This window comes from Balaenoptera musculus, chromosome 12 (genome assembly GCF_009873245.2).
Source record: "Balaenoptera musculus isolate JJ_BM4_2016_0621 chromosome 12, mBalMus1.pri.v3, whole genome shotgun sequence".
Classification (NCBI taxonomy): domain Eukaryota; kingdom Metazoa; phylum Chordata; class Mammalia; order Artiodactyla; family Balaenopteridae; genus Balaenoptera; species Balaenoptera musculus.
In genome coordinates, this window is record NC_045796.1 from 44,670,488 (window position 1) to 44,681,773 (window position 11,286).

The 11,286-nt window shown below is 35.9% G+C and overlaps 1 pseudogene; it reads left to right on the plus strand.

The window, feature by feature from the left end:
* The first annotated feature begins 8,837 nt into the window (after positions 1-8,837).
* LOC118904991 lies at positions 8,838-9,370 on the plus strand (annotated as a pseudogene).
* The last annotated feature ends 1,916 nt before the right edge of the window (positions 9,371-11,286 follow it).

The window sequence follows — 11,286 nt, forward strand, 5'->3', positions numbered from 1 at the left end:
AAAGGAAATAGTCAATCAAGTCCAGGAAGCACAGAGAGTCCCATACAGGATAAATCCAAGGAGAAACATGGCAAGACACATATTAATCAAACTATCAAAAATTAAATACAAAGAAAAAATATTAAAAGCAGCAAGGGAAAAGCAACAGATAACATACAAGGGAATCCCCATAAGTTTAACAGCTGATCTTTCAGCAGAAACTGCAAGCCAGAAGGGAGTGGCAGGACATATTTAAAGTGATGAAAGGGGAAAACCTATAAGAAAGATTACTCTACCCAGCAAAGATTTCATTCAGATTCGATGGAGAAATTAAAACCTTTACAGACAAGCAAAAGCTAAGAGAATCCAGCACCACCAAACCAGCTTTACAACAAATGCTAAAGGAACTTCTCGAGGCAGGAAACACAAGAGAAAGAAAAGACCTACAATAACAAACTCAAAACAATTAAGAAAATGGTAATAGGAACACACATATCGATAACTACCTTAAATGTAAATGGATTAAATGCTCCAACCAAAAGACACAGACTGGCTGAATGGATACATAAACAAAACTCGTATATATGCTGTCTGCAAGAGACCCACTTCAGACCTAGGGACACATACAGACTGAAAGTGAGGGTATGGAAGAAGATATTCCATGCAAATGGAAATCAAAAGAAAGCTGGAGTAGCAATACTCATATCAGACAAAATAGACTTTAAAATAAAGACTATTACAAGAGACAAAGAAGGACACTACAGAATGATCAAGGGATCAATCCAAGAAGAAGATATAACAATTGTAAATATTTATGCACCCAACATAGGAGCACCTCAATACATAAGGCAAACAGCTATAAAAGGGGAAATTAACAGTAACACAATAATAGTAGGGGACTTTAACCCCCCACTTTCATCAATGTACAGATCATCCAAAATGAAAATAAATAAGGAAACACAAGCTTTAAATGATACATTAAACAAGATGGACTTAATTGATATTTATAGGACATTCCATCCAAAAACAACAGAATACACTTTCTTCTCAAGTGCTCTTGGAACATTCTCCAAGATAGATCATATCTTGGGTCACAAATCAAGCCTTGGTAAATTTAAGAAAATTGAAATCGTATCAAGTACCTTTTCCGACCACAAGGCTATGAGACCAGATATCAATTACAGGAAAAAATCTGTAAGAAATACAAACACATGGAGGCTAAACAATATGCTATTAAATAACCAAGAGATGACTGGCGAAATCAAAGAAGAAATCAAAAAATACCTAGAAACAAATGACAGTGAAAACACGACAACCCAAAACCTATGAGATGCAGCAAAAGCAGCTCTGAGAAGGAAGTTTATATATAGCAATGCAATCCTACCACAAGAAACAAGAAACATCTCAAACAACCTAACCTTACACTTAAAGCAATTAGAGAAAGAAGAACAAAAAAACCCCCAAAGTTACCAGAAGGAAAGAAATCATAAAGATCAGATCAGAAATAAATAAAAAAGAAATGAAGGAAACAATAGCAAAGATCAATAAAACTAAAAGCTGGTTCTTTGAGAAGATAAACAAAATTGATAAACCATTAGCCAGACTCATCAAAAAAAAAAGGGAGAAGACTCAAATCAATAGAATTAGAAATGAAAAAGGAGCAGTAATAACTGACACTGCAGAGATACAAAGGATCATGAGAGATTACTACAAGCAACTACATGCCAATAAAATGGACAATCTGGAAGAAATGGACAAATTCTTAGAAAAGCACAACCTTCCAAGACTGAACCAGGAAGAAATAGAAAATATAAACAAACCAATCACAAGCACTGAAATTGAGACTGTGATTAAAAATCTTCCAACAAACCAAAGCCCAGGACCAGATGGCTTCACAGGCAAATTCTATCAAACATTTAGAGAAGAGCTAATACCTAGCCTTCTCAAACTCTTACAAAATATAGCAGAAGGAGGAACACTCCCAAACTCATTCTACGAGGCCACCATCACCCTGACACCAAAACCAGACAAAGATGTCACAAAAAAAGAGAACTGCAGGCCAATATCACTGATGAGCATAGTTGCAAAAATCCTTAACAAAATACTAGCAAACAGAATCCAATAATACATTAAAAGGGTCATACACCATGGTCAAGTGGGGTTTATCCCAGGAATGCAGGGATTCTGCAATATACACAAATCAATCAATGTGATACACCATAGTAACAAACTGAAGGAGAAAAACCATATGATCATCTCAATAGATGCAGAAAAAGCTTTTGACAAAATTCAACACCCATTTATGATAAAAACCCTCCAGAAAGTAGGCATAGAGGGAACTTACCTCAACATAATAAAGGCCATATAAGACAAACCCACAGCCAACATCGTTCCCAATGGTGAAAAACTGAAACCATTTCCACTAAGATCAGGAACAAGACAAGGTTGCCCATTCTCACCTTTATTATTCAACATAGTTTTGGAATTTTTAGCCACAGCAATCAGAGAAGAAAGAGAAATAAAAGGAATCCAAATCGGAAAAGAAGAAATAAAACTGTCATTGTTTGCAGATGACATGATACTATACATAGAGAATCCTAAAGATGCTACCTAAAATGACTAGAGCTAATCAATGAATTTGGTAAAGTAGCAGGATACAAAATTAATGCACAGAAACCTGTTGCATTCCTATACACTAATGATGAAAAATCTGAAAGAGAAATTAAGGTAACACTCCCATTTACCACTGCAACAAAAAGAATAAAATACCTAGGAATAAACCTACCTAAGGAGACAAAAGACCTGTATGCAGAAAACTAGAAAACACTGATGAAAGAAATTAGAGATGATACAAACAGATGGAGAGATATACCATGTTCTTGGGTTGGAAGAATCAACATTGTGAAAATGACTATACTACCCAAAGCAATCTACAGATTCAATGCAATCCCTGTCAAACTACCAACGGCGTTTTTCACAGAAGTAGAACAAAATATTTCACAATTTGTATGGAAACACAAAAGACCCCGAAGAGCCAAAGCAATCTTGAGAAAGAAAAACGGAGCTGGAGGAATCATGGTCCCTGACTTCAGACTATACTACAAAAGCTACAGTAATCAAGACAGTATGATACTGGCACAAAAACAGTAAGATTATTCCAGAGATAAACCCATGCACCTATGGTCACCTTATCTTTGATAAAGGAGACAAAAATATACAATGGAGAAAAGACAGTCTCTTCAATAAGTGATGCTGGAAAAACTGGAAAGCTACATGTAAAAAAATGAAATTAGAACACTGCCTAACACCATACACAAAAATAAACTCAAAATGGATTAAAGACCTAAATGTAGGGCCAGACACTATAAAACTCTTAGAGGAAAACATAGGCAGAACACTCTATGACATAAATCACAGCAAGATCCTTTTTGACCCACCTCCTAGAGAAATGGAAATAAAAACAAAAATAAACAAATGGGACCTAATGAAACTTAGAAGCTTTTGCACAGCAAAGGAAACCATAAACAAGATGAAAAGACAACCCTCAGAATGGGAGAAAATATTTGCAAACAAAGCAACTGACAAAGGATTAATCTCCAAAATTTACAAGCAGCTCATGCAGCTCAATATCAAAAAAACAAACAACCCAATCCAAAAATGGGCAGAAGACCTAAATAGACATTCCTCCAAAGAAGATATACAGATTGCCAACAAACACACGAAAGGATGCTCAACATCACTAATCATTAGAGAAATGCAAATCAAAACTACATTGAGGTATCACCTCACACTGGTCAGAATGGCCATCATTAAAAAATCTACAAACAATAAATGCTGGAAAGGGTGTGGAGAAAAGGGAACCCTCTTGCATGGTTGGCAGGAATGTAAATTGATACAGCCACTATGGAGAACAGTATGGAGGTTCTTTAAAAAACTAAAAATAGAACTACCATACAACCCAGCAATCCCACTACTGGGCATATACCCTGAGAAAACCATAATTCAAAAAGAGTCATGTACCACAATGTTCATTGCAGCTCTATATACAATAGCCAGGTCATGGAAGCAACCTAAGTGTTCATCGACAGATGAATGGATAAAGAAGATGTGGCACATATATACAATGGAATATTACTCAGCCATAAAAAGAAATGAAACTGAGTTATTTGTAGTGAGGTGGCTGGACCTAGAGACTGTCATACAGAGTAAAGTAAGTCAGAAAGAGAAAAACAAATACCGTATGCTAACACATATATATGGAATCTAAAATTAAAAAAAAAATGGTGAACCTAGTTGCAGGACAGAAATAGAGACGCAGATGTAGAGAATGGACTTGAGGACACGGGGAGGGGGAAGGGTAAGCTGGGACAAAGTGAGAGAGTGGCATGTACATATATACACTACCAAATGTAAAATAGATAGCTAGTGGGAAGCAGCCGCATAGCACAGGGAGATCAGCTCTGTGCTTTGTGTCCACCTAGAGGGGTGGGATAGGGAGGGTGGGAGGGAGACGCAAGAGGGAGGAGATATGGGGGTACATGTATGTATATATATAGCTGATTCACTTTGTTATACAGCAGCAACTAACACAACATTGTAAAGCAATTATACTCCAATAAAGATGTTAAAAAAAATGAACTCATAATACTCTAAAATATAGCCACTTATTAGTTGTATGATTGTGGGCGAGTCATTTATCCCCCTTGGTATCTCAGTATCCTGATGTGGAAAAAAAAAAAAAGAATATATTTTGGAAGTTCTAATTCTGTCCTCCGTGTCTCTTAACTTCTCTTTTCTATTTTTTCACCTTTATCTCTGTGCTGCATTTAGATTATTTCCTCAGGTCTGTTTTCTAGCTAGCGTTCTTTCCTCCTGATCATAATGCTAATTATCTTTTCTTTTCACAGGTAAATTTTTCCCCAGATAAATGCCTAGTTTCCTTGCCAGTTCCTTGGGCTGGTGAGAGGAGTTTTAGTCATTTCACAGAAATACCTCAGCTCTGTGCCCAAGATCCAAATCCTGAATACGTCTGTTGGTGTAGATATTCCACTCCCAGCCCACAGCTGTTAAAGCCAATATTTTCCCCTAATGTCCCCGTTTGAATCCATTTCCTTCTATCCTGGCTTCAGTCCTTCTCATTCCCCAGCAATTCATGCCTTTTTCGTTCTTTCCATATCTGGTACCTGAGGATTTCCCTTTCTTGAATTTGAGCTTTATTAAGTATTTGAAAATATATTTGTTTACTTTTTATCCAACAAATATGTCTATGTGTGCCAAGAGAGGGTGAGGGCAGATTTTTGATATCAGCTGTCCTGTTGACTGGAACTCTAGCAACTGAAGTAAATTTTTTTTCTGTACCAAAGGATCATTTTTCTCAAATGCTATGTGTGATAGATGCTTTAAGTTACTTTTCTCCTTTTCATAGAGTCTTTCCTATGTTTCTCTATCTAAAACACAAATTCTTCCAGAGCGTCAAAATGCTTTGCTTTTTATTTGTTTGCTTGTTTCTGCAGGCTGCAGAACGACACGAATCTTTAACAAGTTGGAACCTGGCAAAGAAGGCAAAGTGGCGTGAAGAAGCTGCATTGGCTGCACAGGGCAAGGCTAAATGATGGTCTAACTGACAAAGTGATCATCAGGACATCATCACTGTTATCAGCAACAATAAAAGATAGGTAAAAGAGACTATTTAACAAAATACTTGCCAAGGTTTTATTTTGGTAACAAGAACCACAAAGTCTTTTTTATTTCTACTTTTTAGTAAACTTTTGTTGAAGTATAACATACATTCAGAGAGTGCACAAAAGTGTATACAACTTGATAGATTTTTTACATAGTGAACACACTTGTATAACCACTGCCCAGGTCGAGATGTAGAACATCACCAAGAGCACCTCAGAAGCCTCCTTTCGGCCCTCTGTCAGTCATTACCCTCCACAGATAACCATCGTTGTGAGTTTTATCACCATAGATTATTTTTGCCTGTATTCAGACTTCATATAAATAGAATTACACAATATACACTTGTGAGTGTGAATTCTTATACTCAGCATTATATTGTGAGATTCATCCACAGATTGTAGCATGTGTTCGTTCATTTTTATTGTGTTATAGTATTCCATTGTATGAATATGCCGCAGTTTATCTGAATATTTGGTCCAGTTTTTGGCCACTAAAGATACTGCTAAAATGAGCATTCTGTTCATGTCATTAAAATATTGTTGAATTAAATCACTAAGGGCTCTTTAAAACCTAAACTAATTTTCAACCAAAGTTCTACTGTATTTGGTGATTGGTTAGTCCCTCTGGGTATTCTTTTCATAGTTTGCAACTAGATGAAACAAGTTTAAAAAGTCTTATAAACTGGGAAGTATGAATTTCAAAACCTATTTTAAAATGATAAAAGTACTAAAACAGTAATTGTAAAAGCAATTTTAAAAAGACAAAAACATTAGTGAAATAAAAATGGTATGAGTCAATGGTCTTCAAACTTGAGTAAGCCCTAAAACAGCTTTAAAAACTATATATCTCCTCACACATTTTAATTTGGCATCTATAATTTTAAAATCATAAATGTAATTAGTTGAAATGATATAATTTCCATTTTATTGTGTATTAAATGTACTTTAAATATATTTTCCATCATAACCCTGAAGCTACCTAGTTAGCTCATTCAATTTATGGAGGATGTCCGCTTTGTAATTTTCAGGACAAAGCCAGTCCTCATTGTCAAACTAATACGTCAAATCAAACCTAGACTAACTTTCTGTTAGAAAAAGTCTCACTTTGATTTGAAAATGACAGTGATACCCATCCCTCTGACAATAATCTCACTTCTGAGTTCAATTCTAAGGTAGATAGAGAAGGCAGGAAGCATTGTTATGAGTCCACCCCCTGGATGAACCAAGGCATTGGCTGCTGTAGCATTTTGCACAGGGGCTGTCTTTGCCCTTGTGGGACTCCTCTTCAGGAGCTGTGTGTTCTGAATTACCCACCTGTCATGCAGAAGGCTTTTACACCACGGAGTAAAGCATGAATAAGAATCAAGAATGGAAGAGAAGTATTGATATTTTGGGGGGCACAACAGTACAAAGTTGATTATGAGAAGAGGTGAGAACCAGCAGACCACAGTCTATTTCAGACAGGTCAATTTTAGGAAAGAGTATATATAAAGTTTAAAGATCTAGAAATCAATTTTCTTAAGAATACCTTACTCTGTATACTTCCTTGAAAGTCTTTGACACTCTGCTTGAAGATTCCTGGGATATTCTAAATATTATAGAAAACCTCAAAGAAAATGTTTATAAGGATAGATGTGATGATTTCCCTTTCTGGTTAGATGGAAGACTAGATTTCCAGAGAAGTCATCCAGCATTGAACTAAAAATCCTGGTTAAAATATTTTTTAAAACATCTTTTAAAACACTTGACTGAACTGTTGGGAAAAGAAGGAAGATCCTTGCTATATACAGAAAGTAAAAATCCAAAGAGTTAAGCCTGTCTTATGCTGCTGCTTGCCATGGGGGCATCTAGATATCCTAGGTGATGATATGCTAGGGAGAATAAACAAAAACATAAGGCTTGGTAAAGCTGAGAGGATGGACATCCACATGAAGCCAGAATCCCAGAAAGTTTATATTGTCAGAGGGTTGAACTGGGATTTGGTGGTAATGGTGGGGTGCCTGTATCAGTCAGAGTTCTGACTGATTTATATCTATATCTATATCTATATCTGTCTATATCTATATCTGTATCTAAAGCCAGTACAAGAGTTTATCTATGTCTATATAAATAGATTTATCTATATATTTATCTATCTATATATATATATTTATTAACGTTTTATTGATTTATTTAAAGGGATTGGCTTACATGACTGAGGGAGCTGGCAAATCAGAAATGTGTAGGGCAGGCCAGCAGTCTGGGAACCCTCTGGCAAGAGCTGAAACTATAGTCCAAAGGCAGAATTTTTGTCTTCCTCAGGAAACCTTGGTTTTGCTCTGCTGGTCTTTCAAATGATTGGATAAGGCCCACTCAGATTATCAAAGGTATCTCCTTTTCTTAAAGTCAACTGACTGAAAGTATTAATCCCACCTACAGAATACCTTCACAGCAACATTTAGATCAGTGTTTAATTGGGTAACTGTGTACTATAGCCTAGTCAGACTGACACAAAAACCAACAGAGTGCGGGGTTGAGTAAGAAACTCACCTATTTATCATCTTTAGATTTAAATGAAAAGTAGAAAACAATCCCTGAAGAATTCCTAACCACAAGTTTGTTACCATGTGTATTTGGGGCCAGAATTTATGCCATCTGTGTTAGCTGCAGCCCCCAATAAATCTATACCAATTATTTGGTTAAAAGTATTAACAGCAGAACTTAGGTGATGGAAGTGCTCTGAAACTGGATTGTAGCAATGCACAACTGTGTGAATTTATGAAAACTCAAACTGTACACTTAAAATGGGTGGATTTTATGATATATAAATTACACCACAATAAAGCTGCTTTACAAAAAGTGAGCTGAATAACATACCGTTTCCAAGGTTGTGAGAAGGAGGTACTCACATATGTTGCTGTTTGGAATGAAAGATAGTACAACCCTTATGGATGGAAATTTGACAATACCTAGCAAAAGTGTATATGTATTTATTGAGCCAGAAATTTACAGTGATATTCATTGCCACACTATTTACAATGGCAAAAGACTGAAAACAATTTAAATGTCCATCAATGGGGGATTAATTGAATAAATGGCACACAAAATAAACTTTAAGATAAGATGAATTACTAGAGATAAAGAGGGTTACAAGATATTGGTAAAAGATTCATCAAAAGATATCATTCTCTTGGTACAATGGCATCCAATGGTGAGATTGGCCTGTCCACCCTCAACAGCAATCTGGCAAATTTAGGGGCTGAGAGCCCCTGGATGCTGGACTCCAAGGCTGGTTCTCTGCCCTTGGATATATTTTGTCCCCAACATCACCTTTGGTCACCCTGCTATAGAAAGCCTCCACGAGCAGTTAGGCTTGGATATGCACATGATAGTGTCTCGGCTAGACCAGTGGATAAAGTGAATGGCTGTAGCAAGAACCAATCAATATTTAATCTGGAGGTTGCTGAGAATCCAGGGCTTTGATTAAAGACATGTGAGGATGAGATGAAATTGACCTTGCCATCAAACTAAGCATGTGAGCATTTGGCACCATGGGCTAATCAGATAGAGAAAGCTTTGGTTATGACAGTGGAACCTGGGTTTGGAAGGCAGAAATCCATGGAAGATATGATGCCAAAGATTCACTGATTGACGGTGGAGTGGGTACTGACACTGTCCATAACTGTACAGAGTCAGGAGGTAACATGATTGTGTCTGGCAATGAGGAGTGAAGACGTATCTGTGACAACGCATTTAAAAATGTTTGCTCAGTGTCTACTCAGAAACGTTCTCTTGATCAGTGAAACCTCAAAAGCCAAGTGTTTCTTCTCATGAAATCTTTTAACTGGAAAGCAAGAATGTTGACTACCAAATTATATTGGGATTGAGGCAATGCTGCTTTTCTGGGCAGTTATTCATTCCAGTGCCTAAAATCTATTTGTTCTGAGAGGTTAGAAATTGATGTATTTAACTACATTTTTAGAGATGGAATTTAAAGATTAGTGTGATGAATATTTTGCTTTTACTTGGTGACTTCATTTTTATGAAGTGTGAATATATGGCTTTATTATTAAGATTACTGAAAAGTATGTTTTAATGACTAAGGAAGGCATATTAGTTACTATTAGAAAATTATTTTCCCTGCTTTTCTAAAAAGACTTGTGTCTCACACGTCTTCTAAAAGCAAAGGAAGTTGTTATGTTTTTCCTGTTTGGGGTCATTTGTGATTTGTCTATATGCTTGATAATGATTAGAATGGAATATATGAAAAGTTAAGCTTGGATCTAGCTGGGATAGATACCATATTTTTCTTATGTCTAAAACATCTATTTTTCACTTTCATCTTACAGTTGATGCATCAAAACTATTTTAAAATGTATGAAATACAGGGTATTTCAGGTGGTCTGTGGTCTATTCTAAAATGTGAGCATAGGTTTCACCTGTCAATTTTGCTGGTGGGATAGATTATTCAGTGATTTTTTTTCCCCCTTTCTTGAACACATCTAACATCCTTGAGGACACTGTTGCTTAGTTTACAAAGGAAAAAGTAGTCTCTCTTTGGAAGTAATATCCAGAATCCTGACTCTGCCTTTTCCAGCTGTTTGACCTTAGCAAATCACTCAACCTCTGAGCTTCTAATATTTCATTTATAAACTCAATGTAATTATAACAACTTTGCAGGGTTGTGTGGAGGATTAAAAGAGGTAACATTATATATGTAAAGCACCCAGCACTACTCCTAGAACTTAATAGATGCTCAATACAAAGTAGCTATTATATAAATTTATGTTTTGTAGGTACAGAGTACTTCGATATAATTTCATTAAGTCTGTAAATCATTCTAATGAGTGTTGGGACAGGTATTTTTGACCCTATTTTAAAAATGAAGGAATTAAAATTCAGCAATAGGCTGATACCCTGGAAAGGATCCAGGGGACATAGGATTTCCGGTCTGTACTCCTTACAAATGGGGCCTTGGAAGGTGGGTCAGGTAAAGCAAGATGCTTTTATCTAACATTTTCTTATTTCCAGTCTAACTTTATCATGTAGCAGGCCAGACAGCTGAGAATATTCTGGAACTATAGATTTTCGCCCCAGGGATATGCATTTTATTATTCCATGAAAGACCAGGTAGGCTATTAGATGACAGTTAATTCATAAACTAAAAGTTTTATGTGTTCTCCAAATTACACTTGGACAACAAATATGTATTTACCCCTTCATTCTTATAATTACTCTTGCTACATAATAAATATGGCAAGAAATAACAGAGCCAGTGTCTCTAAACTTCTCAAGGTTACTATGAATTTTGAGAAATAAGGTTTGAAAAATAAGAATGTTAGCACTTAAGTATCAATATATAATAGAGTCTGTTTTTTTCCCTCTAACAGTATAAGATAAAATTTTGTCTCTTAATATTTGTTTTTATTTTGGCCTAGGAAAGGGTTGTGTCATGAACAAGTGGCATTTTACCCAAATCAGACAACACAAGGAATATAAAAACAGCTGTAATTTTAAAATTTACATACTAGATTATAATATCAGACATGACGGAAAGATTTGAGTTTATTTGTCTGGACAACTTGGGCTTGACCAGCTTTTGTTTTCTTTTTCTTTAAAAATAAATGTACAGTGAAAGTACAATAGT